This window comes from Chinchilla lanigera, unplaced genomic scaffold, assembly GCF_000276665.1.
Source record: "Chinchilla lanigera isolate Chin_1 unplaced genomic scaffold, ChiLan1.0 scaffold00011, whole genome shotgun sequence".
Classification (NCBI taxonomy): domain Eukaryota; kingdom Metazoa; phylum Chordata; class Mammalia; order Rodentia; family Chinchillidae; genus Chinchilla; species Chinchilla lanigera.
In genome coordinates, this window is record NW_004955412.1 from 17518726 (window position 1) to 17546436 (window position 27711).

Here is a 27711-nt window from a genome sequence, read left to right on the forward strand (position 1 = left end):
GTATTTCAATAAGACACAGTAGGCTACTTGAGCAGGCCCAGTTTAGGAAGCCCCGGGGGTTGATTTCTGAAGTACCTCTGTGCAGATATTTCCATCCTGCACAAAGTTTCCACTCCTTTCCTATCTGGATGCCACTTTCAGCATAGGTGACTCACCTAGGCTAGAAAATCAGTCTTTGAATTTCTACCACTCCAATAATCAAGCCCCATACCTGGCTTGCAGCCTGTCTGTTCTGCCTGTAGGAATGGAGGTTTCTCTAAATGCTGACACTTTGTTTTAAATTGTTAATTATAGATTTGAGCCTGCCATTTTCTCTCTTCAACAAATCAATTGTGCTTAGCAAAAACAACCCAATTCCCACAATCTCTTCTTTTAATCCCTGTACAATTTTCTGTTATGGACTGAACTGTGTCCCCTGAAAAGTCAGATGTTGAAGCCCTTACTTGCAATGTGAGTGTACTTTAGAGATAAGGCCTTTAAAGAAGTAATTAAGGTAAAATGAGGGTAGGCCCTAATCCAAGGAGACTGGCATCCTTATAAGGAGAGAGAGGGAGACAGAGACGCACACACAAAGGAGTGACCATGTGAGCACACAGCCAGAAGACCCCGTAAGTCAAGCAGAAAGGCCCCTAGAGAGACCAAACCTGCAGGAACCTTGATCTTGGACTTCCAGCCTCTAGATCTGTGAAAAATAAATTTTTGTTGTTTAAACCCCCAAGTTAGTGGTGTTTTCTCATAGTCACTGTGGTAGTCTAATACACCTTCCACATTTCCAAGATCTTGAATCAGCTAGTGCATCTCCTTCCCAGTTTGCTTAGTTGAAGGTTATAGTAATCACAGTGCTACAGCCTGCCAGGGACTATCCGTGCTCCACCTACTGCCAGCAATAGGATCCTCATTGCTGTCAAACTTGAGGAGTCTCTTATTTAGTGCCTGGTTTGGGTTTTTGTTTGCAATGTTTGGTGTTTAGGACCATTCTTGATACCAAGTGCTTAGGTCATGCTCCCCCAAAGCAGAGATTAAGATGACAGCCCTCTGCCTCAAGATATGTATGAGGTGTCATACATGGAAGAAGGGAACTGAGGAATCAAAATAGAGATGGGGTAGAGCTAAGCATGAATGTGCTCTTGGCTGAAAACTAGCTTTAGTCTGATCTCAGGGATAAGTTCTGCATTGTTTGTACCATCGTAAGGCAAGAGGGCTGCCATTGTACCCTGTGCTGGTCAGTCACTGGCTAAGGACTATTACCAGGAAAGGGGAGAGGGTACCCAGCATCTGGGGAGAAGCAGCTCCCCTTTAGTCAAGGGCAATTCTCCAGAAAAGGGTGAATCAATGGATTCCTTCGAGCCAATAGTTACAGCAGCTGGGAGAGGGATGTATCAGCCAGTAAAGGGATCTGAGTGAAGCATCTATGGCAACTACTATAAATAGGTGAATAGATAGATAAGGCGTAGGTAGATGAATAGATATGGTAGACAAATAGATACAGATAGGTAATTGATAGGTAAGCAGATAATAAATAACTAGATTGATGATAAATGGGTAGATATATAGGTAGATACACATGTAGATAGGCAGATCGTATTTTATAAGAATGGAATACGAGAAATTTGCAAAGATCAAATCAATGCCTCTGCTGATTGGAAAACAATGCTTCATTGCACTAGGGCCCTCCTACAGTGCCTTCACTGGCATCTGATGTTCTACTGCACACTGGTGAGGATGGCCAAAAGGATGCATGGCAGCACCAAGGAGGATCACTGCTACAGGCGAGTAGGTGCAGAAAGGAAGGCGAGACTGGACTGAGGGAAAGGCTGAGCTGAGATGCAGTCTCACTAATGGCCTCAGCCAACACCAAAGGCAAATGGAATGAGCATGGCATTTCAGAGTTATACCAGCTGAGTGGTGGGTCAGGGCTTCAAACTTTCCCATGGACCAATCATTGAGTGCTGTGTGAGGAAAGATGACCTTAGTCAGTGATGGCAGTTCCAAAGGTGGGTCACCAGGTAAGAGCTCTCTCTCCTCACAACTCTCCTCAGCTGGCAGAGGCAGTCAGTCCCTCAGAAGGTTCTGGTCTGCACAGCTCACTGTCCATTACAATCACCTGGCCTTGTATAAGCTGGGAGAGGGCTTGCATGATGAGACAGCAGCTGAGCTGTATCTTAAGGAATGGGTAGAGTTAGATTGCTGGGCCAGATACAGCCCTGATCCACTCTTCAATGTCAGATCAGGATATACTCAGTCAGGCTGTTTTACACTGCAGAATTTTGGGAAAAAGAAACAATTAAGAACAATTAACTGGGATACTTCTTCTCTCTCTTTTGTTTTCCCTTTTAAGAGCAAACTGGAAAATCTTCATTAACCTGCTTTTCATTTGGAAGACAGCAGCAGAGCTTCTGAGCATCTCAGTCAGAAGATGAAGGGGAAAAGAGCTTGTCAAACAGCTTCCTACAAGGGCAGGAAAGGGAAGTCAGGAGGGCAAAGGTTGGCTAGGAATATTGCTAAGATTCAAGAAACTATCTGCAAGGCACTAATTGGGCTACCACAATGCACCGAGACAAAGAAGAGGAAGGCAGATAAGCAGTTTTGGAGTAAGGGGTCAGTGGTGCAGACAAGGGGAAGATACAGACCAGCAACTCCACCTAACGAGAGGGTGGGAATTAAGTGGTTTCTGTATGAGGGTGGGATAGTTCATAGGGCCTGGAATCCACTTGCAAAGATTTCTTAGCAAGTTAGGTGGGTCACCCTCTGCTATTCTGCAACCCCACTACTGTCCACTGTTGCCCCCTGACCTCTATCTTAAGTTTGTACCCAAAGGCCAATGGGCATAGCTACAGATCTAGTCAGCCCTCATGGCTAATTCCACAATCTTCCTCCATCTCCTTCCTATTTCTTGTAGTAAGAAAAGTATAGAAGCCAAACTGAGAGGTATTTTCTTGATAACCTGGACATTTTAGAGGAATAAACCTCTCTCCAAGGGTCTAGCATCATTCATTTGTTAATTTATCAAGCATTATTTAAGCACCTGGTATTCCAGGTACCGTGTTGGAAATGAATGCTATGAAGCCTCTCTACCCCTGAACCTCACACTTAGTAGAAAGGATAAACTTGAAGCTAGAATATGATAGCATCTCATTAGGTGAAGAACCCTAGGGGTTGCATGATGGGAAAATTTTGTTAGAAGTTGTGGGTCTGTATGGGTTAAGTAAACACTGAGTAGACAGAAAAGGGGATGAGAGAAGAAACTGCAGGTTACAGGAACAGCATGTACAAATGTATAGAAACATGAACATTGGGCTGTGTATATATTGAGAAAATGGTGAATAGCTGGGTAAAGTCAGGCTATAATCCAGGTGGGGAAGTAACGGAAAGTGGTCACGAAAGACTGTAAATGTGAGCCTAATGGTTTTGGATGTGGAAAACTACTGACAGTTTTTAAAGAAGATTTTTAGGAAGTGGTAGAGTCAGACTTGAATTTCAGAAATACCAGGAACTGAGGTGATAATAAAATAGAAGGGGCGTGAGTGGAGGCAATTAGGAGTTAGAAGTTTGCTATACTAGTGGAAATGCAAGTTAATGTGGATTTGGCAATGAGTTACAACAGTAAATGACTGTCAAATAAGCATAAGAGTGATCTCTGAGAGGTGAACTTGGAAGCCAGGAGATGGTTAAGGACAGCAGTGGTGCTGATGAAGTAGTCAAAAAGAAATCTTTTCAACTCATGCACATTCCCTTCCCTTGCATTCATAACTTGGTTCTTCTCCTTCCAGGAGATGAAGGGACTGGGGCTGTGAGAGTGGAGATGGGCAATGCATGCTGTGAGCTTGGTGATATCAGATGACCTCTGTTCTGTGACCACCTCCTCAATGTGTTTCAGGATAGGAAAGGCTGTGCTTGCCCCTTTGGAAGTGGGATAGAGAAGAATTCTTCATAGAGGTCATAAAAGTAAGTCAAAGTTCACTTGTCCATTGCAAACTGGCAGTTCTTCCCTGTTGTCCTACATGGACATTGAGACCACACTTGGTTACTTAAGTAGATGACCAAATACCCGGTTTGCCCAGCACAGTCCCAATTATATTTATTATTCAGGCATAACTTATTAATCTACTTCTTTCATTCTCAAAGTGATGGAGTTTTGGATAAAATATAAGTTTGCCGTAAAAATCAATTGTAGTCTTCTTTCCCAGTGAGCATAGATACAAAATCAAAATTTTTTTTTCTCACAGCCTCACTGCTGAGCAATAACTATCAGGCCTTCAGGTAATAAAATCAACCTGCTACCCTTGCTGAAAAAAAAGAAGAAGAAGAACACAAGTCTAATGTTAGCTGGACAATCTTGGGCATTCCACCCGAACACTCTCAGCCTCTGTTTTTTCATTACATTGTGTAATAATGCCATTAACTAACCACAGGGGTAGTGTGAGCATGCAATGTGGTAGTACCAAGAAAAGCTCTACACAAATCATGATGCATTTATGATTATTCAAAAGGCAAAAAGTCAAATCTCAGGGATCTTGGCATCCATCCTCACCCCTGCTCCAGCAGGAAACCATGATACTCTTTAGGAAAGAAGCTGCTGAAGGCAGCAACTCCTCCCGGAGTTTAGACCTCTCCTCCCCTAATCCTCTATTCCTTTGGAGATAGACAGCAAACCCCTCCAGCGCCTCCACCCCTCAGATCAACTCTATCAAGAAGTGAGGCTTCTTTGTACTACAGCAAACACAGGCTCTTATTGAGATCCCCTGAGACCCTCAGCAGCAACACACGCACAGCTTTGAAGTTGCCAGTGTGTTTAATGCACAAGGGCCCCGTCTTGGTTCAAGGACAGTATTTTAAGTCCCTGAGAAGAAGAGAACAAAGTTTTGATCGCAGAAAGAAACAGATTCTTAACAGACTTGAATGATAAAATATCACAATCTCATCCGATTGTTGCTGCCAGCTCTAAAGAGGAAATAAAGAAGAAATGGTTGATCAGAAAGCCTGACTTCTATCCCAGCCAAAGCCCGATCCTGACCTCAGCTAGTATCATTTCCTTGAGTTAGAATGGGTGCAAGGCTCACAAAGAAGCAAGTTGCAGGCTGCTGAGAACAGTGGGCAGGAAAACAACCCCAGGCAAGGCATGGAGGATTCCAAGAGAAAGGTATGATTTGGACAGTGAGCTCATTTGAAAGATTTCCACCTGGAAGAGGTGTGCCCTGACCAAAAACCCCAAAAAGATACTATTCATCACCTGACCTAGCTTCGCTGATAAGTGCATAGCCACCTTTTTAAATGAACTTCACTGTTTCAGGATAGATAGATGGATAGGTAGATAGATAGATAGAAAGATAGATAGATAGATAGATAGATAGATAGATAGATAGATAGATAAACAGACAGACAGAAGATAGATACATGATAGATAGATAGATGATACATAACAATTGCTGAGGTTCCAATGAAAGTTCAGACCTTGGGGAAGAAAATAAGAATCAGTCTTCATGGAACTCCTAGAAAAAGGAAATATGAGGCAAATAGATGCTGAGATTATGGTCTCCTAGCAATCTCCAGTAAGTCTGACCTGGCTCAGAACCTCGGTGGAGAACGGGCCAAGCATCACCAAGCCAGCTTCATCCATGGCACAGCAGGCAGACTGACCTAACAGGTGCCCAGACCAGGATAGAGGCATTCAGGAGAGAGGTACTCTTCATGGCACGTGTGATTTGGGAAGTGTCTTAGTCTGAAGAGTAAGGTCAGGAAGCTGGACTCATGAGTAAGGGGTAAAAGGGAAGACCATTTAGAGGGGTCTTCAGGAAGATCATGTTTCACTCTAATCCTCAACTATGAAAAAATCAGGAATATAATTCTCTAATTCTGCCACTCCTAGGTCAAGGCTGGGCAAAAATGGTTTCCAATGAGCTGAGAGTGCCTTATTTATCTTTGTACAAACAAGACACATGATATGTACCAGGTCAATGATGTTAGCCCCAGCTGCTCATTAGAACAACCCAAATTGCCCTACAAAAATACCAGTACCTAGCAACCACTCCCAGAGCCTCAGGAGACAGACTCTGGCATGAGTGTGTTTTATAATGACCCAGGTAATCTAAAGTGAAGTCCAAGGCACAAACTATTGCACAGTCATCAATGAATGACGGCTGAATGAATGAAAGAACCAATAAGTAAACTAAAAGAATCAGATGAGCATCAGCACACTCATTCACAAGAGCAGCATCCCTAGTAGGACCACTGACACTAGCCTTTGATAAGGGCTGATGGACAAATCTGTTCTGGAGGTCAAAGTACCCAACCAAGGGCTCACTGGTGAGCCCAGTATCTATCAGCAAAGGGAGATTGACTATTGAAGAACAAATCTTCACAACAAACCACTACAGTGTGTGTGTTACCCTCTCATTCTTGCTAAATTCTGATTGGAGTGCTTTCAGGAACAAATTTCCAGTTGATGCTCATAAAAAACAGGGTCAGGCAGGATAGGCATTTTTTACCTATGTTTCATGAGAGACTAAAATGTACCCCACTCCTGCCAAGATGATGTATCATGTTCCGACCACTCACTTCCCCTGTGTGGAATCAAAGGCCCTAGGCACTGGATTGGATTAGCCTGGTACCTAAGTATAATAGACCACATTTTATTGTTAAACAAAATATCTAATGGCTGGAAAATTATAAAGCAAAGCAAGGAGCTCTATTGAGTTCACAGTTTTGGAGACTGAAAGTCCAAGAACCCACCCTCTGTTCAACCTATAAGAAAGGGATACCTTGGCTGATCACATCATGGTGGATGGGCACACAGATGAAAAGAGGGACCACATGGTGAGACAGGAAGCCAAAGAGTGGGTAGAGGTTGCTCTTGCTCTTTTACAATTTTTTTAGGAACTAACTATATCAATCCTTTCTAAAACCTAATAACTTCCCACTAGGCCACACCTCTTAAAGGTCCCACTACCTCCTAACATTGCCATATAAGGGACCAAGCCCCTAGCATGTGAACCCTTGGGACCACAGCCAAACTATGTTTAAACCACAGAACTGAAAGTTTCCCTGGGAATTGATGTCTCTTCTCTGCATTTACCATACTCTGCACATCACACAGACACACAGCTTGGATTGGGAAAATATAACCAGGAATCCAATTAAACAGATATCCGCCTCATGAGGGTCCCATTTCCTCCACTCTGAACCTAGTGGCAATGATAACAAAATGCAAGTTCCTGAAGGTTTAAACACAAATTTGATAAACATTTGTGCTGCTGGCTGGAGTTTGTTCGCCATCAAGGCCCAGTGATTCTTGCACTAACTCAGTAAGTGATCAAGAACTTCTCTTGAAAGCTTCAGGAGAGCTCAGTGCAAGATGAGCACATGCACACGCTCTGACCCTCTTAGACAGGCACCTTAGCTCGCTCCTCTCTTGCTCTGTCTCCCATCCTCCTTTCTCCCTCTCTCACTTGTGCGTATGCACACACACCCTCCTCACAATGCCATAATGTCTATGTAAATTGGATCTTTAATATCCTTCAGATAAATGGCTTCAGAAAGAACATGGATACAATAGTCTGTCGCTGAGTTAACATGATAGGCTCTGCCTCCCAAATTGGCTCAGAGAAATTAGCAGGAAGGAAGGAAGGATCAGAAGAAATCATAAACCTGCTTACCTGCTCATTAATTTAATCCCCCCCCCCAACGACCCTCTGTTCGCCTGTGGTTTCACTACCCATAAAATAACTAGATAACTTCGAAGTCTTAGATGAAAGAGAAACTAGGTCTGGAAGCTCTAAGATTAAAGGAGAATTTTTAGGATTAGTCCTTAATTTTCTCCTTCTTTCTCTCCCTTTCTCTCCTTCTGTTATTTTTTTCTTTTCATATCAAAAGTGACTGAGGAGGCTTCCCCTTCCATTCTCCTTTCCCCTGAACTGGTCAGCCTCTCCAGAGTACGATAGAGACAGAGTTCGCAGACAGCCGGAAACCAAGGACAGAAGATGCAAGCTGGGACTTCTCTCAAGGAAACTGACTCCTAACACAGACTGAAGACCCTGTTATCCAGGTAAGGTATGGAGGTAGGAACTTTTTCATAATTTGGGGTGGCCATTTTCTTGCAGATTCTTAAGCACCTTTTCTGGGTGGTCCTGGTCCATAAAAGACCTGAAATGAAGTAGGAAAGAGCATGGCCTAACCAAGCTGCACAATTTTAGATTTCAGTGCCATAATAGCTCTTGCCAATCATAGGAGCAAGAATATGAACATCTCCAGCATTGCTTAATGGAACATATTTCAAACAAGTTTCACCTAAGTCATGAAGAACACTTTCCCTAAGCAATCCTGGTATCTCAGGGTCATAAACACCTATCTGAAAGCATTGAGTGACCAGTCTTTACTCATTTCCCTTATGCCAAGTGTTCCTCCGGCATCTTCCCCAAAGCCTAGCTAAAGAAATCAGACAAGGTATACAGGTACTGCACTCAACGGAGAAAGGTGAATAAAACACATTTTAAGGCAGAAGGGACTGGAAATGGTCATCAACAGGCTCTGTTCCATTGATGGGATGGCCAGGGGTACAAGTGGAAGACATATTAGCCAGAGCAGCAGCTTTCGCTGGTCAGGTGGCATTACAAGGTCTCTCTGATCTGACTGAAGCCTTTTCTTACAAGGTCATCAACAAACCTCCCCCACTTCCAGGCTTCTTCAAGACAACAGTAACTTCTCCATCACCAGAGCTCAGGGTGAGTAAAGGCTCAGGCATGTAACAGCATTAACAGAAAAAAATTCCAGAGAGGCAAACCAGAGTCTTTCTGAAGTTTTCCTAGGCATCCAAATACTGATATGTATAAATATTTAAATCCCTACCACAAAGGTATCTTCATGGCTAATGTGCCACAGGCTTTACCTGCTATTCACTTGCAAGCTTATGGGCTTTACATTTGAAAGGAAAATTAGTCTAGGACAGTAGCTCCCAATATTTGTGGTCTTAGGGCTTCCTTACAATATTAAAACTACTGAGGGCCCAAATACCTTGTGCTTCTGTAGGTTTTATCTATCCATACTTACTTACTGTCCTAGAAATTAAAACAGAATTTTGAAATATTAATTAATTTATTTCCATATAACAATGACAAATCCAACACATGTTGCTATAAGAAATACATATTTTTTTAAAATCAAAAAAACCCAAACTTATAACAGTGGTCTTCTTCTACATTTTCACAAATCTCTTTCATTTCTGCCTTAATAGAAAACAGCTGGATTCTTATCGCTGCTTGTAGCCACATTCTGTTGCGACATGTTGTTTTGTTGAAGTACAGGAAGAAAAAATGACTTCATACAGATATGTACTTGGAAAAGGGAGGGGTATCTTAATATCCTTCCAATAATTACAGCCATGCATGGAAATTACATGAAGACTGAACAAATGGCAGTTTCTTAAATGTTAGTTACAGCTTGGAATCAAAAACTATTTTGTATGCCCTTACATGAAAATCCATTGATCAATCTTCCTCTTTAAATGAAATTTTTTGCATCATGAATTAATCATTTGGAAATATACTTTACTGAGTTATGTACTTCTTGGAAATGTTGTCACATTTCATTTGACAATATTGGAAAATCACATTTGCTAATATCACCTCTTATCTCATCAGAAAAGAAATTAGCTACTAGGAAGTTCCCACTATAAGTGCCACTAGAATTCAGACCTCACTGGAGAAGGTGCAGTTGCAGCCCATTTAATGTCAGAGAAATGCTCTAGGTAGCTCTGGACCAACATTGGTCCGTAATCAGTGAGCTTTGGCTAGCAAATTAGGAACTGGAAAACAGGAAATACCTGCAGAGATGCTGATAAGACTTGCAGAGAAGTCATCTTCAGGGATGCTGCTGAACATACTGGTGAGCCAGCTGGGGAACCTATGGAACTCACCAGAAAGCTGTCTTCTGGGCTGCTACTCCCAGAGAAGTGCTACATGAAGCAAGGGAGCCCCCCGGGAAACCTCCCCTTGAAGATGCCAAGAGAAGCCACATAAGGAGAATTTTTAGGCTGCTGGGGATGAGCCATCATCATCACATTATATACAAGCTGTTGGAGATTAACTTTATAATTTAGAATTAAGAGATTAATGAGTGGTACTATGGCTAAATTTGAGAAGATGTTAATATAGCCAGTAATGGCTATAATGCATCCTCACTCTAATGAGTACACCTCATTGTTTGGGAAAAGGGATTATAGCTTCACTTGTTCAAACATAGCTGTAACTTCCTAGGTGGGAACAGAGTTGTTTCAGTGTTGCATAGAAGTTCGATCCTGTGCAGATGTTGAGTAAGCAAAGGGGTGGACTATGCCAGTCATCAGACGATCCTTGTTCAACTCCATGTCCACTTTCATTCTTGCTTGTGATCTTGGAACACTTACTTCTCCCTTGTCAGGTGGAAGTTTTCTTAGGAGATATTACTGAAAATAGGCTGGAAGAGGAAAATGCTTTTCTTTCTGATTCCAGAGGTCTCACTTTGCTCCTCTGTTGTATGTCAACCAGCAGCACATGGGACACTGACTGATACATTCATACTGGTTCTGAAATATCACCATTATTTGCTCCATGGGTAGCTCAGAAAGTGCCCCCCCTCCAAGAAGTTTCACCCACTAGTATAGCACCTCCTTGGAGGCAGCTCCCAGAACCACCAAGAGGATCTTGTTGGGGGAGCTCTTTGGGTACCACAAACGGCTTTCCAAAACTTCCAACATTCCCCTCCCCCAACAGCTTCTGACAGCTCTGTTGACACTGCATGAGCAGTTTCCTGAATTGGTATTGGCCCACTGACTGTGGCTGGGCTGTGACCCAAGGCAACTTCTCCATCATACAGTGACATCCACTGTAACAAATCTGATCCCACCCTTAAGGAGGGTGTCCCTCCCAAGAGCCTTTCTGCTTTGGGTACTCTCCCTTAGTCGTAGGGTGTTTTTTATTCTTTTAATAGTTTGTTCTTTTTAAATGTTTTTATTAGTACATTTTCTATACATAATATTTACATTCCTGTGTGGACTTGGTGCAGGTACACACACATCTTAATTCCTTTTATTCATTCTCTTCCCTTTTTCTCCCCGCCATCCATCTCTTGATCCCCCTCCCATTTGAGAAACATCCATCATTCTTTACATTAAATATTTCCTATTCAAATTTCTAGGTGGTTTCCTTCTCCTAACTAGACCATGACTGATACAGAATGTGTACAAATTTTCCCCAAGGCCAGCATGCTTAAAAATGTGAATCTTATCAATGGCAACAAATGTGACTGATTGTTTACCAGTCTCACTCTGTTCATCTACCAAAAAAAAAATGTTTTCCAAATACTCAAGACTGGGCAGTCATACTTTGTCTACCAGCTACTTCTTTCAAGTAAAATGTGTTGGATGAAGAAAGTGGCTAGTTCAAGTTACAAGTCAAACATTCACATGTGCATCTTTTCTCAACCCTTGAGAGCTGCTGGCCTTAAGATAAAGAAGATATGTCTTGGCATTAACAGAGCTTAGTCTGAAACTTCACTCTGCCAGTCTTTAGATAGATGACACTGGGAAATTTATTTACCTTCTCTATTCTTAGGTTTTCCCATATACAAAAATGGATTGTTAGATCACCCTCCTCACAAGGATATGCAAGAATTAGATGAGGTATGGTATGAGTATATAACATGTGGTAAGGTCTCAGTAAAGGGAGATTATCATGGAGTGGAGACAAAAGAATAGATAGGAGAAGGGATGTAATGTCCTTATCACCTCACAGTGGGGATGAAAGAAAACTATTATGGCAAAAGATAAGTACTGATCTATGGTGGGTAAACCTGGGGCCTTGAGTTCTTCCACCCTGTCCCCAAAGATTCTTAGAGGAAAAGTTGCCATAAGGGTGAAAAAGGTACATTCTCAGGGCAGCCTGGTAAGCCACTCACCGACTTCTGACTCCTCTTTAGAAGGTAATCACAGAAGGACACATATTCATTCAGAGGGTTTCCCTACACCCCTCAATAGAGGCAACCATCAAGTGGGAGAGGAGATGGCTGAGACATGGTACTGATAATCCTGAGACTTCTAACTAACGATTTTGTCACTAAGGTGCCAGCTGGTGTTGGGGCAACAGGTTGGTTACATTAAAGTTTCCCCTCTTTTGCTCTTTGGTGTTTCTCCCAGAAATCTCTTACAGAACTTGAGGGAGAAAAATCCACACCATAAGATGTCACAGTTCATTTTCCATTGCTGTCACAAAATACCCAAGACTGAGTAATTTACAAAGAATAAGAGTTTATTTGACGTATGTTTCTGAAGGCTAGGAACTCCAAGAGTATGGCTCCAGCATCTGTCCTTGCATCTGGTGAGGCTTCTTGCAACATCATAACATGGCAGAGGGCATCTCATGGAAAGACAAAGCAAGGAGGCTACCTCAGTTCTCTCTTCTTATAAAGTCACTAATGCCACCCTCATGGCTTTAATCCTACTTTCCAAAGACCCCACCTCCATATACTATTAACATATAATTCTGGGGATTAAGCTCCTAACACTGAACTTTCAGAGAAAACATTCAAACCATAGCACAAAGGCAAAGGCTCAGGAGTTGCTTCAGCTTTCATCTGTGCTCAGCGCCTAGTTTTTAATACTAACCTATTTCTACTTGGCAAACTAACCCCCAATTATCCATGGTGCTTCCAGCTCCTATACTGTGCATTTCCTAGTTCCTTCTTTCCAAGAACATGGGCACTCTATGACAGTAAATGTTCTTGTTGTCAACCAGCCTCCCCAAATAAACACAACATTTAATGAGAACTTTCTTCATTGCAAGAATTAAGCAATGAAGGACAGCCTGATAAGCCACATATAGATATGTACATTTTATTTCATCCTCAAAACCACCATATCAGGTAAATACAATTTGAGCCCATTTTAAAGATAGAGAAATAGAGTCTTGGGAAGAATAAGTAATGTATTAAATTTGAATGACCAGTAAATGTCAAATTATTTGACTATCTGATCCCTGAACTCATGCTGGTGCCTCCTGCCTCTCCCGCCTTGATACAAGTGAATTTTCATGGGTGGTAAATAAATTCCCTCCACCTTGAATTTTGTTTTGGGTCACAAATCTTCTTTGCCAATTTGTCTTGTTTCCATATCCTACCAAAGTGAAATGGTTCCTTTTAAGACCCAAGGTTCCTTATAAAGGAGAGCTTTCCAAACATTCCTCAAATCAATTCCTGCTCCAAATGTTTCTTGAGTTCTTTTTTCCTTCCCATTGACTTTCTTAATTTCAACTCTCTCTCTCTTGCAAGCATCTTACACTGCCTTTGTAAACATACATCCTTCACTCACTTAAATGTCCTCAGCGTCTCCCCATGTGCCACTGGGTAGAGACAAAATTCCCCAGCACGATGTTCAAAGTATTTCATTATCTACCTCCACCTGATCCCTCCTAGTTCATTTCTTTCTTTCTCTCTCTCTCTCTCTGTCTCTCTCTCTCTCTGTCTCTCTCTCTCTGTCTCTCTCTCTCTCTCTCTGTCTCTCTCTCTCTCTCTCTCTCTCTCTTTCTCTCTCTCTCTCCCCCCTCTGGAACAGACTGTGTCATATTTCTCTTTGTGTCCCTGATGCCTAGCACCATTCCTGTCACATAGAAGCTGTCCAGAACATGTGACTAAAGACATGAATGATGGACAGGGCCACAGATGATTGTCAGTAGCGCTTCCCTTCCCTTGGTCTCTTTGAATCCTGCCTAATGAACATTTCCCAAATGTTAGCTTCTCAAAATTTTGGATTTACTTTATCATCGTTCTAAGCACTCTATTTCTAGATCTTAATAGCTAGGGCCTGACAGTCATTTTCATCCCTTAACCTTTCCTAGGGAGTGGGTAGAAGCAGCCCATGTTCCCAGGATGAGCTTTCTGTGGGCTCTTCCCCAGGGGTCACATTCCCTTGTCTCTGGAAATCTTTCAGTCCTCCTATGCATGGCTTGGAAGAGGTAAATTCTCTGCCACTGACTTCTCCATGGAAAATCTGTCTCCCTGCTAGGAGACCCCAAACCTCCCTCCCCACAGACAAACTCCTTTCTGAGCTATCATTTCTCTGAACACAGCTTTAACAGAGTGAAAAATCACAACTTAATCCCACTTCAATCTCTCTAGCTGCAACCAGGCTGGGAGTCCTCCCAGATCCATTTAGATATTTTGCCTTGGGTTGCATGGAGGGAAGAGACAGAGGGGTGTTGCTGCAATGCAGGGTCACGTCAAAGCAGCAGAGTGGCAGAGAAAAGAAAAAATGCTACTTGTGAGCATCACAATGTCTCTTCAGAGACATTAGGGCAAGTATCTTACTCGACGCAACATGGAAGAGGATTCCAACATGGATGGTTTTGTGATCATCAGCAAGTTTGTGTTGATCGGAAGCCCAGGCCAGTACTAGCCCAGGGGATAACAAGCTGCATAGCAAAGATCTAAAAGGGACTTCTTATCCAAGGACCATACTCTCTCAAGTGAAGAGTCACACAAGGCATGAGGCAGTGAATAACACAATGGGCATTTTTCCAGGAAAGGGAAGACCACTGTGAGTCTTGGACTGCACTTGAGCTGGGGTGTTCCCGCAAGGGAGGGGCATGCACTGAAGAAGCCTACATGCAGCAGAGACATCTATCCTGCCTGAGCCTTAAGTGTGTTCACCTTGCAGAAGAGTAAGTGGCAAATGATCACAGCTTTCTAATTCTCTTCTGATGAACAATCTTATCCTAACTACCCCACATGCAGGCTTAGCATCCTCTGCACACAGCCCTCTTGGATATCACCAGCAGTCACCATGAGTTCCAGCCTGGGATTCAGCGTATTTACAATCCTTCAACCCACAGTAACAAGGACAGAAAAGAAAGGGAGAATGTGGAAGTGATCTCCAGGCAGCAATAAAAGCAGGCGTGAAGGTGCATTGAGAAGTGAAAGAGTAGATAAAACAGATCACTGCTTCTTTTACACTCCACATACTAGTACATTTGCCAGCCAAAACATTGTAACTGTTTATTTTATGTCATGTTTGCCATCCCCTTTAAACACAGTCCTTTGAGAGTTAGGAGCATTTTGTTTTTCCTTTTATTCCCCAATATCAATATCAATAAAACATATATTGAGTAAATAAGTGAAGGAATAAGGAAGCAGATGAATAATTGATAATCCTAGGGGAAAAGGTGATACCACTGTAAGAAATGGAACATCAGAAAGGAGAGGTACAGAGCAGTGTAACAAGAAAGCTATAAAAAGGAGAGGGCGTTCATTTCAGTCTTAGAAGGAACTTTAGGGAGGCTGAGAGCATCTACAGATGAAATCTACATCATCAGCTGGTAATGACGGTGACAATAAAGATAGCTACTATTTAATTTACATTGTGTGCATCTCACGCAACCTCACCACAACTGGGTGACAAAGGAACACTGACCATCTTCATTTCACAGGAGAAAAATTACCAAGTTTCCAAGGAGAAACAAGCCTTAGAACCAGGCTGACATGATTCTAGAACTTCACTGCACTGACTGCCTCTTGAGCAGCCATCTTCTTGGCCACATGGGTGGGTATCTGGTGAGCTCCAAGCTCTCAGCTCCTATCTCCTCCACTGATGTTGTTAAAAAGCCTCTTCTCTCAGACTTCCTCTTCCTCTCAGGAAACCGGACTGTCTCCCATGGAGAGAACTCAATGAGAGGCATTTTCTTGACATGAGGATGATGGTTTCCTGACCCATCTCAGGGAAAATGGGGTGGAGCAGTGGGTGGATGGTTTGTTTCAGGCAGGTGCAGACCTTCATGGCCCTGGAGCTTGCTCTTCTGACATTTCTTCTCCTATTCTTTGTATATCTTTTCAATACAGGCAAGGTCTGGCCCTTGCCTAGGTCCCAAGAGATTATCTACAGTGTACACAACCAACTCCAATCAGAACTAGACACCATAGCTCCTGTGAGCAACTGTGGTTGGAAATGCCCTATGCCACCCACTGCCTCTGAAAGAATTAAGTGCTGTCTGCATGATTCCATTGAGAGGGGACATCTGCAAACCTGTGCCTGCAGCTCTCCTGTCCTCTGGCAATGCACCTTTCCACTGCTGATCTTCATCTGTATCTTTGTGTTGTAATGAATTGGAACTGTGAATTCTATAGTGTTGTGTTCCACAAGTTCTGGTGAACTGTTACACCTGAGAGTCTTCGGGACCCCTGAACAGCAGATCTCCTGGCCCTTGTTGCTTCTGCCTGCTCTCTCTTGCAACCTTTTCCTTTAGATCTAGGCCTGGTTTTCTACATGTTCCCTTGCACCTGTCCTGTTGTATCTCTTTGCCTCGAAGTTTGCAATGCCCAAGGATGGCAAGGCAGCCTCTAGAAATCAGCTCTAGCTATTCCTTTCGCCAGTCCTGGCTCCTACCTCAGACCATGATCCTTATTTCTATTCCCTCTCCAGGGAAGGGAGTCAGAGAGTAATCCCCCAAAGCAGAACAACTGCTTGGTAGAAGTGACATAGAGACAATGGAAGGAAGGGGGCAAGAGATCAACCAGGTGACCTTTAAACTTCTTTTAAACCCTAAAGTGCTGGTGCCTAGATGCATCCATTTGATTTGGATGCTTTGAGTTTGAAACAGTAGCAGGACTTCCAGGTGGAAATTCTCTCTGGAATACCCACAAAGGGAACTGGTAGACGGTGTAGAACGTTCTCAGGTCTGGGCCTTGCTTGAGAGGCAAGAGTCAAGAGCAGGTAGCTCAGAATGCATGCAGAGACTGGGGAGTCCAGGAATTTTTCATAACACACTTCTGATTTGCCAGGACTTGCTGAGGGAAGGCTCCCCTTTCCTCCCTGCTAACATTCCTTCCCCACCTGGCACAAAGAGGGCCTAGCCTCCAAGTCACAATTATGAAAGCTATGCGAGGATGCTAATTGCTGTATCTGACCTCCCTTCAGATAACAAGGGAATCGCTCTCCCTAATTAGCCCTGCCGCCAGTAGACCAGCAAAGCCAAATGTTTATTATGGGATGAATGCACTTACTGTAAATTTTGACATATGCTGTGGAAAGATGTTGGATAAATAAGACTTCAGAGGCATGGGTTGTTTAAATAATGAATACCCACTGCTGTGGGTGATAAGAGTGGAGGAGAATGAGGCAAACAAGAAGCAAAAGATCCTACAATAGTGCTCAGGGCCTAACGGACTGGGCAGTCAGGAGGGAGGTGATTTGGCGGTACTGACAGGAAGTCTAGAGGAAAGGAAAGACAGTGGGCTTGTGCATCCTTGCCTGGCCTGCTGGGGCCTCAGTGCTCCTGATTCCATGTAGAAATGCACACCGGTCCCCATCCCTGCTCTTTCCCCATTCCCCGTCCTTGGGAAATGGTGACTAATGTATGCAACCCAAAGTCAGAAGAAGGATCAAAAGAGAAGTGTCAACCTCCCCCACAAGCCCCAAAGCGAGTGTCTCTCTGGCTTGACCCTGAATCTCCTGTTGCTAATGTCTTGCTTCTTCCCTGAAGGGGACAGTGAGGGGATGGGAACCTCATTTTGTACCTGGGCTTCCGGGGCCAGACAAGAACTGCAGAGGAAATTGATCCACACAGGCAGGCATTCTGGGCCTGCGAAGTTCTGGGAAATTTAGGAAGGGAGGATGCTGGTTTACAGTTTCACTTACCCTTGCTGTCTGCACCTCACAGAGCAGGCCACACAATGGGAAAGACCCCACACCCTGTCCCTATGGGTTTGGGCCTCAAGGGCTGATCCGCAGGCATCTCACAAAGACTGCTGTTTCTTTCAGTTCCTTGGTTCCATCTGATCAAGGAGCTAGATGCCCTTTCATCTCAGCGCAAGCAGACATAGATATCAAAGCAGCAAAAGGACCCCCAGTGGCTGCACGGACTGACGGGCCCATGAAGACCGTGTTTCAGTCCTGTGGCCCAACCCTGGACCTGGCTCATCGAGGCTACACCTCCACCATTTGCTCCTGCAGCTAGGGTGGCTAATGACCCACACCTCTGCTTCTTTGCAAGACAATGAGGCTTTACCTACACAGCAAGCAAGCCCAAAACTCTCTCTTACAAACAACAAAGTATATTCTCATTCATGATACGCACCCCACTGGGGTCAAGGGAGACCTGTATACTCGGGCACTCAGGGACCAGGCTTTGGAATTTGTCCTGGTGGCAGAGGACAAGTGGAGGGTAATTTGGTAGCTTTTCTATGCTTCAACCTCGAAATGACACCTGAGCTGCTCACAGCTCATTGAACAGACGTCCTCACTGGGCTCCACCTCAGTGCAAGAGGCTAGGACACATGGAGGAGCGTTTGGGAAGCAGGTCAGGTCAGAGGGGATGGTGGAAACCACCCTGGGCCCCTGCTTCCTCCCTTTCACACATGCGTCCAGCACAGGTCAGAGACCCACCGGGAATCAGATCTTGACAGCCCCTCACTGTACACATGGAGAAACTGAGGCTGCAAGGGTTTGTCATAGGCTGGGTCACTCAGGAATCACACACACCACCACCACCCCCACCGCCAGGCTGCCTCTGCGGCTGCCTGCAGCTGTTCCCCTCCCTCTCCCTTGGTCTGCTTGCCCATCCTTCTCCCCGGTAATTTTTATTTCATTATTCTCCTCCCCTCATTCAGAGGAACTTCCAAATGTCATTCTTTCTTTAGTTTTTCACCTCCACGGAGCCCTCCTTTTCTTTGTCTCCCTCCCTCGGGCAGGCTCTTTCGCTGTGAAGGGCTCTTTTTTTCTCCTCCTACGGAGCACGCTGACCTTTTCCTCTTCTCCGTAGGACAGAGTTCGGCCTGGCGCGTTCCTAACGGGAATTGGCTCTAGAAGTTCCGGTAATTGCTCGTCCTTATTGCGAGTCGGTGAAGCTGGCCTTGGCCGGGCAGCCCCTCTCCATCAGGGCTCTCTTGCTGGATTCAGGCTGCAGATGGGCTGCTAACGAGGTGACCAATTAACAAGCGGCTAAATAACCCCAAAAGGGTATTTTTCTCCCTGGCCTGGTTTCCAGGCCTCTTTGTTCCTCTTTGGGAATCTACCCTGTATGACAGGGCCACAAAGGGGACTGTTCCCAAAGCTGACCCTGTGAGAAGCTGACTCATCCAGCCGTGGTCACAAGATGCTGTTACGGAACTCCTTTGCACTGGAGGGTGGGGGTGGGGGGCATGGGAGCCAGAAGGGTTCCTGCATCTCAGAAATAATAATAAATCTACTCCTCATGCTAGACCCCTTACCGTGTGTTATGTAAACTTCATGAAACCCCTTGTTCATGCGTTTGTTTAAACAACTACGAACTGAGTACTTCTCATGTGGGAGATGCTGTACTGAACACGAAGTCCTGACATTTGACCCGGGCAAAAGGAACCCCTACCCTCATGCTTCAGAGCACCATCTTGGGAAATTTCTAAGCCTTTCTCTGGTGCCTGGCACCTGCCTGTGTTGACAATACTTGCCAGGCCAGGAGCCTCAAGCCCCACAGGAGCCCTGTCCTTACTTCTCCCCATTCCACCCACAAACACACATACAAACACACACACACACACACACACACACACACACACACACACACACAGAGTTGCTCTGAGATAACTCACACTATGGAATCCAGCAGGTCGCTCCCTTTAACTGTGGAAATATTTCCTTTTAGGGGGAGTCCCTAAAGTATGGCAATATTTCCTTCCTGGGTTCTACTGGTGCACTGACTATAGGTTTATAGGTTTATAAACAGTTTATATAGGTCCCACAAAGAAATATTTCCCAGGATGTTATACACCCTACAGATAACCTTGACAGTCAAGATATGTTAGTGAGCAAAACAGACACTACCCTTGACCCCAGAGCAGTCATTAACATGAATTAAAGGAGGACCAGAAAGGAGACTAGAAGTTATTTGCAACTCTGTAATAGATCTGATCTACTGTGTGAGGAAGGCACTATCATCAGATCCATTTTACAAATGAGAAAACTGAGGCACATAGGGTTCCCACAGGATTCCTGTCTGCTGGCCTACTGCCAGTAGAAGCAGAAACAGACTGAAGAACTTGCTTCCCTTAAATCTTCACTTCATGTAGGACTTCCCCCACTGACCTCGGTTGGAAGAAGAGACCCAGAAACTGGGGAATCATAGTTATGAGCACAGCTGTAGGAGCAAGTGACAGGAAAACCACCACAAACTGACAAAAAGAAAGAAAAAGAAAAAGAAAAAGTGGGAAAGAGGAATTAAAAGGAATTAACTGACTCTAAAGAAAGCCAAGGGTGTTTATCTTCAGGCATGGCTGCTTCCAGGTGCTCAGATGATATTTTTAAGAATTAAAGTCTCTTCCATGTCTCTTCCCTGGCTTCATTATCTTTTTAAAAAGTTTTTGGTATAATTTAATACAGCAAAATGTACACATCTTATGTGTACAGTTTATACAGAACAAAATAAAAGACATAATGGGAAACAGGGAGAGAGATCTTTCACAAATAGGAAGGAGACCAAGAGACAGAGGGAAAGGGGCGCAAAGGAGGGAGGGAGGGGAGGAGAAAGTGCAAAGAAAGAAGATGCACCATGTACATGTACCAGTTCCCCACGATGAATGTCTGCACATAGGCATTAATAAAATAAATTAATAAAAATAAAACTTAAGTGTACATTTCAGAGAATTTCTCCACAAAAAATCACCAGGCAGAGCAAGATATAGAATTTCCATACTTATTTAGGGCCAACACAGACAGCCCTTAGGGGTAGCCACCATGCTGACTTCTGCACCATGAATTAGTCTTTCCTGTCCTGATTTCACAGCAATGGGACCATAAGGTTGTGTGCTCATATTGACCTTACTCAGTCAAGAGCACGACTGTCAAGCATATGCATCTCAGGTGTGATGGGACTTTGTGCTTCTCATTATTGTATCGCATTCCATTGTCACCCTCAGAGCCTCACTTACTCTGAGGTATGGCTTGTGGAAGGTGACTGGATTGAGGGGACACTACAGCTGGCTTGGCGTTAGGAGGTGGAGCCCAGTCAGAAGAGGCAAGTCATTGAGGTTATGACCCGGAAGTGGGATAGCTCCTTCCCTGGCTCCTCCCTTCTTCTCTCTGTTTCCTGGCTGCTATAAGGTGAGCGGCTTTTCCTCTACCATGTCTCTCCACCATGCTGTTCTCCCTTGGAGCCAGCTGACCATGGACTGACGCATGAGCCAAATAAACTCTTCTTTTAAATTGTGGGTGTCAGGTACTGTGTCTCAGCAATGAGAAAATGACTAAGAGAAACACATGGACCATTTCCAGTTTCAGCTATTATGAACCAAGTGCCCATCTTGTGGTAGATAAAAGCACTCTCTTCTATTGACCGTATATACGCAGTGGTAGAGACACCATGAAACAGGGTATATGTATGCCTAGTCTTAGTGGTAGTTCCAAAGCAGTTATCTATTATACCTCCTTATTAGTGTTTCTTAATTGGATTGTCTGTCTCTTGCTTATTGATTTGTAGAATTTCTTATATATTTTGAAAATTATGGTTTGTTTTCTAATAGATGAGTCATAATTCTCCTGCCTCGGTCCATAGTTTATTTCTTTCTCTTTCTTTATAGTCTTTTTATGAAAAGATGCTCTTAATTTAATGAAGTCCAACTTGACATTTATGTCATGTTAGTTTTGTGTACTTGTATGTGTGCATGCATGTATATCTTGTGAAGAAAACTGAGACTATTTCAAAGTCATGCATATATGATCCTTTGATTTCTTTTAGGAACTTGATTGTTTTAACCATCATGTTTAAAATGATGATTCTTCAAGTGGTAATTGTTGTGAATGGTGTGAGTCAGAGATAAATGTTCATTTGTTCTGATATGAACATCCAATTAAATAGTATATCATGTCCCCTATACTGTACTGGATTATATATTGCAAATCAGGTGATTGTATATGTATGTCATCCATTCTTTGCTCCTTACAACCTTACCTGTAATCAGCCTCAAAGCCCTGGGTGGAAAGAATGCCTCTTTCCTCCCAGTGGTCCCAGCACTGTACTGGACTTTCTTTGTTAACCCTTGGATCAGTCACTGTGGTCAGATGCCAGCTGGCCCAGCTTGGGTCACATGTACATTCCCAAATGCGGGGTGGAGGTTTAATGTAATTTTTCAAGGGTAACTTGGGACGTTCTTGTCAAAAGAAAGAGACACAGGTGTTGAGGCAAATGAAGCAAAACTACTTAGACTCTGCATTCACTGGGGTTCCCTAGACATTGTAAATTGTCATTGCCCTGCATGAACTTAGTTACTACATGCCTTTGGACACTGGACAGTCTACAAGCTCTGCAGGTGGTACAGAACTGCTTTAATATTTTGTTCACTCCCCACCCGATGAGAAATAATATTAAGGAAACCTGGAGAATGAGCCAGCATTACTGAATCTCAGGGGTGATCAAAGGATGCCTGACCAGTGCTGGATACCTGAGTCGCCACTGTCAAGCTGCCCAGGGATGGCAGGTCTTTGGAGCTGCACATCATGCCTCATTTCACCAGGTGTGATTTCCAATGAGACATCGCTCCACTGGGGACTAATGACATGGAGAGAGTGGAGCAGGGAGGCTGTGATTTCCAATATGCACCAGCCAGTCATTACTAGCAGGAAATGGATTTTTGCTGGGTAATCAAAGTCAAATCCCTCACTCTCCCCACCCTTAAGTGTTCCCCTCACCAGCTCCCATCACACGCAAGGTGCCCTCATTGTACTATTTCCTCAGTCCTAAGCAGACCCAAGTCCAAGCCTAGCTCTCTGTCCTTCCTCCTTTCTGTGCTAGGACACTGGATGCCCATTTGGGAAGGGTGGGGTGTGTGGAGAAGGACAGGGAGGTAGGAGGGGTGAGGTCATAGGAGGCAGGTCTTCACCTGGCAGTGTGTGCAGGGGAAATAAAACAACAGTGTCAGAGGTTTAATCAACCTTTGAAGACTTCACAGTGTTTGGACAGAAGAGTGTGAATAATATTCATTTGGATTGGCACCTGTGCACACCACTGAAAGGAAAATAGCATTTTGTCGCAATTGTGATGAGGAGCAAGCAGACTGGGGAGACAGGCTGCGCATCTTCTGAAGGTGGGTTTTTTCCTTTCTATTTCCAGTTCATTGTGACCCTGCGACTCCTTGAAAATCCAGTGGCTCTCAGTCAATGACTGACATCCCTTTTTCTGCTTCTCCAGAGCAAGAAGAAACAAGAAAATACCTGGTAAGGGCAGTCAGCTGGACTATGAGAAGACAGGCTTCTGATTTTGGCCTTGTTACTGGTCTACTGGGCAGCCTTAGACAAGAGAGTCCATGCCACTGGGTGCAAAATTCAAGGAACATGCTTACCTTTCCTTTCTGCTCAGGTTGATCCCAGGAGGATCCCACGAGGACAAGTGACCTTGGAAGTCGAGAGGTATCTGCAGGGGATGCCATTCCCTCTTCCCAAAGAAGGAAGAAACCTGAAGATTTCCCATCATCTTTAAGTAATGGGACAGTGGCATTAAGAGACACAGCACTTCCATGAGAACTTACACTCTTACTTCTTAGTGGAACTACTTCATTTATCCCTCTCCGGTTTCTCTCCCACCCAGGGAGCTGGTCTCAGAGGTAAAGAAGAATCTCCATACCACAGCCACAGGCACTGTGGGAAGTTGGGATTCACTAGCATTTGCTCTGGGCTCCTGGCCCAACCCACCAGACACGATGGAGTCTGACAATCAAGCCTGCGCTCCATGTTGTCTCCCATAGCACTCACCTTGTCTCCAGGGACACCTAAGCCAGCTTCCTATTCTTTAGAGGCACTGAGCCCCACGGCAATGAGCTTGCTGTGACAGGAGGTCCCAGTGCAAGAGCTATGGGAGCACCAGGCTTTCCTAACCCTTCTTGCGGGGCCTCGTGAGTCTTCGCATTGCCTGGTTTCTCTGTGTCTCCTTCTGTCTCACCCTCTGTCTCTCCCTCTGTCTCTGTCTGTCTGTCTGTCTCTCTCTCTCTCTCTCTTTTCCTGTAACCACCCTGTGGTAGCCTAGTCTTTTCTAGACTCCATGTCTTATTGACCCTCAATCTCCCTTCCCTCTCCTTTTCTCTTCTTCCATCCTTTCACTTTGATCCTCCCTTTCCTTGCTTTTTCTCACTCACCCACTCCTCCAACCTCAGCTTTTCATTCCTTTCCCCTGACCCAACATCTCATCTTTTTCTTCTTTCAAGACAACAAAGAGAGTCATGGACCAATCAGAGTTCCTCTTTGCAGCAATTCCAGTACTGGACTTTCTAAACTCTCACCTTAGACATTTCTTAAATACATATCCTTCAACATGTACATAGCACCCGACCTGCAAGGTCACACGCGGTGAGACAGACATGCTGCACACAGCTCAAAAGTGCCCACTTCACTTGTCACATTCAGATTTTAAATGTCCCCAAAGACTCACACATTAAAGGCTTGATTCCCAGCTGATGGTACTACTGGGAAGAAGTGGAAACTTTAGAGATGGGGCCAAGCTGGAGGAGGTCACTGCAGGTGTGGACTCTATTTCCTGGCTGATATGAGGTGAGCAGCTTTGCTCCACTACATGATTCCCATCATATCATTCTGTGAGACTCAAAAGCAATGGAGCCAGCCAACCATGGACTGAAACCTCTTAAACTGTGACCCAAAATAAACCTTTCATCCTTTTAAATTGTGTACCTCAAGTATTTTGTCCCAGTGATGGAAAGCTGACTAACACACATATGATATGACCACTGCCAGCTCCAGCTTTCCTTCTCTGAGCAACAAAGAGGAGCCATAGAAATTTGGAAAGGCCCTTAGAATTGTCAGGACCCCAAATCTATTGTGATCCCTACCCGTACCAACAAGACAGTTTGATTGTTATTTGAAATGATTCAGTATTAAATATTAGTGCCTATCTTAAATTAAATATTAGTATCCACACTATAGCATTATTTCCTAAAATATAGTATTTATAGATAGTATAGTATCTATAATACAGTATCTACAGTATAGCACCAGATAATATCCAGTATTGAGAAACAATTTAACTGGAAAACCCTTAGGAATTTTAAATAAAAAGAATTATAGGGAAGAACTATTCTACAAAATAATAAAAATAGCTTAAAAGTATCATAACTGAAATAACCTATTACTCATATGGGAAAGGAGAGACAATTCAATGAAAAAGAATAGAGACCAGAAATAGGACTACACATACACACACACACACACACACACAAATAATTCAGCCAGTGACAGAGTTGGCATTTCAAATCAATGGAGGAAAAGACTTGATAAATGTTACTGGAGTAATTGTCTAACTCAGAGGTCTCCTGTACACAGCCATGAGCTACGTGCAGTTATTGTGCACTCCAAGTGCCCCTAGTCCAAAACATACACTAGATTTTAAAGACTTATGCAGAGAAAAGCAACTCATTAATAATTTTTATACCAATTACATGATGAAATGATATTTTGGATAGAATGGATTAAATAATATATGTTTTTATAATTACTTTTACCTGTTTCTCTTTAGTACTTTTTAAAATATGGTTAACAGAAAATTTTAGATTACATATGTGGGTTTCTTTATAGTCCCACTGGATACCACCAGTCTAACCACTCATAATAAACTTAGATTCCCATCGTATTCCTTTACAAAAAATAAAATTAAAATAGATAAGTATTTTTGATGCAAAAACAGGATATCCTGGAAGAAAGTATGGATAATTTATTTTATATTTTATGATCCTGGAGTACAGAAGACCTCTGAAAGCATGACAAAAACTCAAGAGCTATTTTATGAAAAGAATGATAAAATTTATGACATAAATAAGTAAAATTTCCTGCACACAAAAAGACCTTTAATATCAAAAGAAAACTTTAATAAGAAAAAATATTTATAACATAGCAAAAAAGTAAAATTCTTAACAAAAAAAAGCTTGTACAAACTGCTATTTAAATAAAAAAAAGATGAACAACCCTATACAGTTGTCAAATGGTATAAATTAGCTAGTCAAAGAAAAAATACAGGGGGCTGGGGATTTAGCTCAGCGGCAAAGCGCCTGCCTGGCAAGCACAAGGTCGTGAGTTCAGTTCCTGGTACCAGAGAAAAACCAAAAAAAAAAAAAGAAAAGAAAAAATACATTAAAATCATCATTACAAATACAAAATGTGCTCAACTTCATAACGAAAGACATGGAACCTAAAAATTGAACACCATTTTTTCTTTTAGAAATTCATACTTCAAAGATCATGAAGGTGACCAAAAACAAGCCCTTTTATGTGGGGCTATAAACGTACATCTCTTTAAAAGGTAATTTGGGCCCTAGAGTCAAAAACTTAAGTATATTTTTTATTTGCCCAAGGAATTTTACTTTTAGGAATAAAATATATTCTATACTTGCAGATAAAATTTCTGGAAGTATAAGATGACATATGAAGTAGGCAGTAATAGTCAATCCAGAATTACAGTACTAAAAGCTAACCAACCAGCCACCTTAGAAAGAACTTAAATAATCAACAGTGCCTGGAGAAATAAATACTGATATGAGTGCCCTGGAATACTGCGCTGTCACAAAAAGAATGAGATACACTTGAATACACTGATATATAAATAACTAATTTGTATTAGTGAAAAAGGCAAATTTAGAAAAATTAACTCAATATATAAGGAAATCAAGCATGCTGGGAATTCCTACAAATTTTTCCCTTACAGGAGGGTGAAAAACAGACACACAGAATTAGTTTAAAAAGAGAGGCAAAAGCAAAGCATGGTGGTACAAGCTTGTAATCTCAGCACTCAGGAGGCTGAGGCAGGAGGATCGCTGCGAGTTTGAGGCCAGAGTGGGCTACAAAGGGAGCTCAAGGCCAGCCTGAACTGCATAGAGGGACCCTGTCTCAAAAAGACAAAAAAAGGAGGGGAGGGGCAGAGGCTCTTACCTCTTTTAGAGAAAGATCCCTAAGACTTTGTCTCACCTCGCTTTTATTTCCTCAGAAACAGGAACAAGCAATTAGGACAGATGAAGACTCATCTGCCTCCTACTAGCTGTAGGACATGCCCAGGCAAACAACCATACCTCAGCTGTGTTGGTTCTTCCTTAGTACCCGCCGTATGCCAGGGCGCCTGCATGCTGCCGAAGGAGCACAGCTTGCTACTTTTCCTCCTTTGTGCTCCCAGAGGTCAGTTCGGTCTCCATCCTCACTGTTTGGTCTCCCACAAATAACTCTAATCTATATTAGTGAAAAAGGAAAATTTAGAAAAATTAACTGTGATATCAATGTATGTGTACTTTTACAAGGTTATTATTGTATATGCTATCATCCCATGAAACCTTCTAGAAGGACCAATAATTTATTGATCGTAGTTACCTCTTGGTGGGAAGAATTCAAGAGGAGAGGATGAGATTGCTTAATTTCTGTTTGTAGCCTTTTTTGTTGTTTGAGCTACTTTTCAAAGGACGTTTGGAAAGGACACTTAACATTCACAATTATTATGGAAATGCCAATCTTAACCATCAGGAGATGCTAATATATACCCCACATGATCACTACTAATGAAAAAATGACAAAACAGAAAATAACAATTGCGGATGAAAATGTGAATTAGAAGCCTTGCACACTATGGGTAGGAATGCAAAATGCCACAGCCTTTGTGAAGTATGGTAGCATACTATATAGACCTCTGCATGCTGACTTTTTTCCAATGTCATTTTCCTTTCCTTTTCTTTTTTTTTTCTTTCTTT

General features: G+C 43.1%; 1 long non-coding RNA gene across 1 annotated transcript in view; it reads right to left on the reverse strand.

The window, feature by feature from the left end:
* Positions 1 to 12294: 12294 nt before the first annotated feature.
* The window catches only part of LOC106147850, a 19108-nt gene continuing 3691 nt past the window's right edge, over positions 12295 to 27711 (reverse strand). Inside the window, exons 2-3 of the long non-coding RNA XR_001232848.1 lie at positions 27046 to 27199; positions 12295 to 12383 (exon numbers count right to left, since the gene is read on the reverse strand). This is a non-coding gene — a long non-coding RNA (uncharacterized LOC106147850). The remainder of the gene's footprint in view (positions 12384 to 27045; positions 27200 to 27711) is intronic.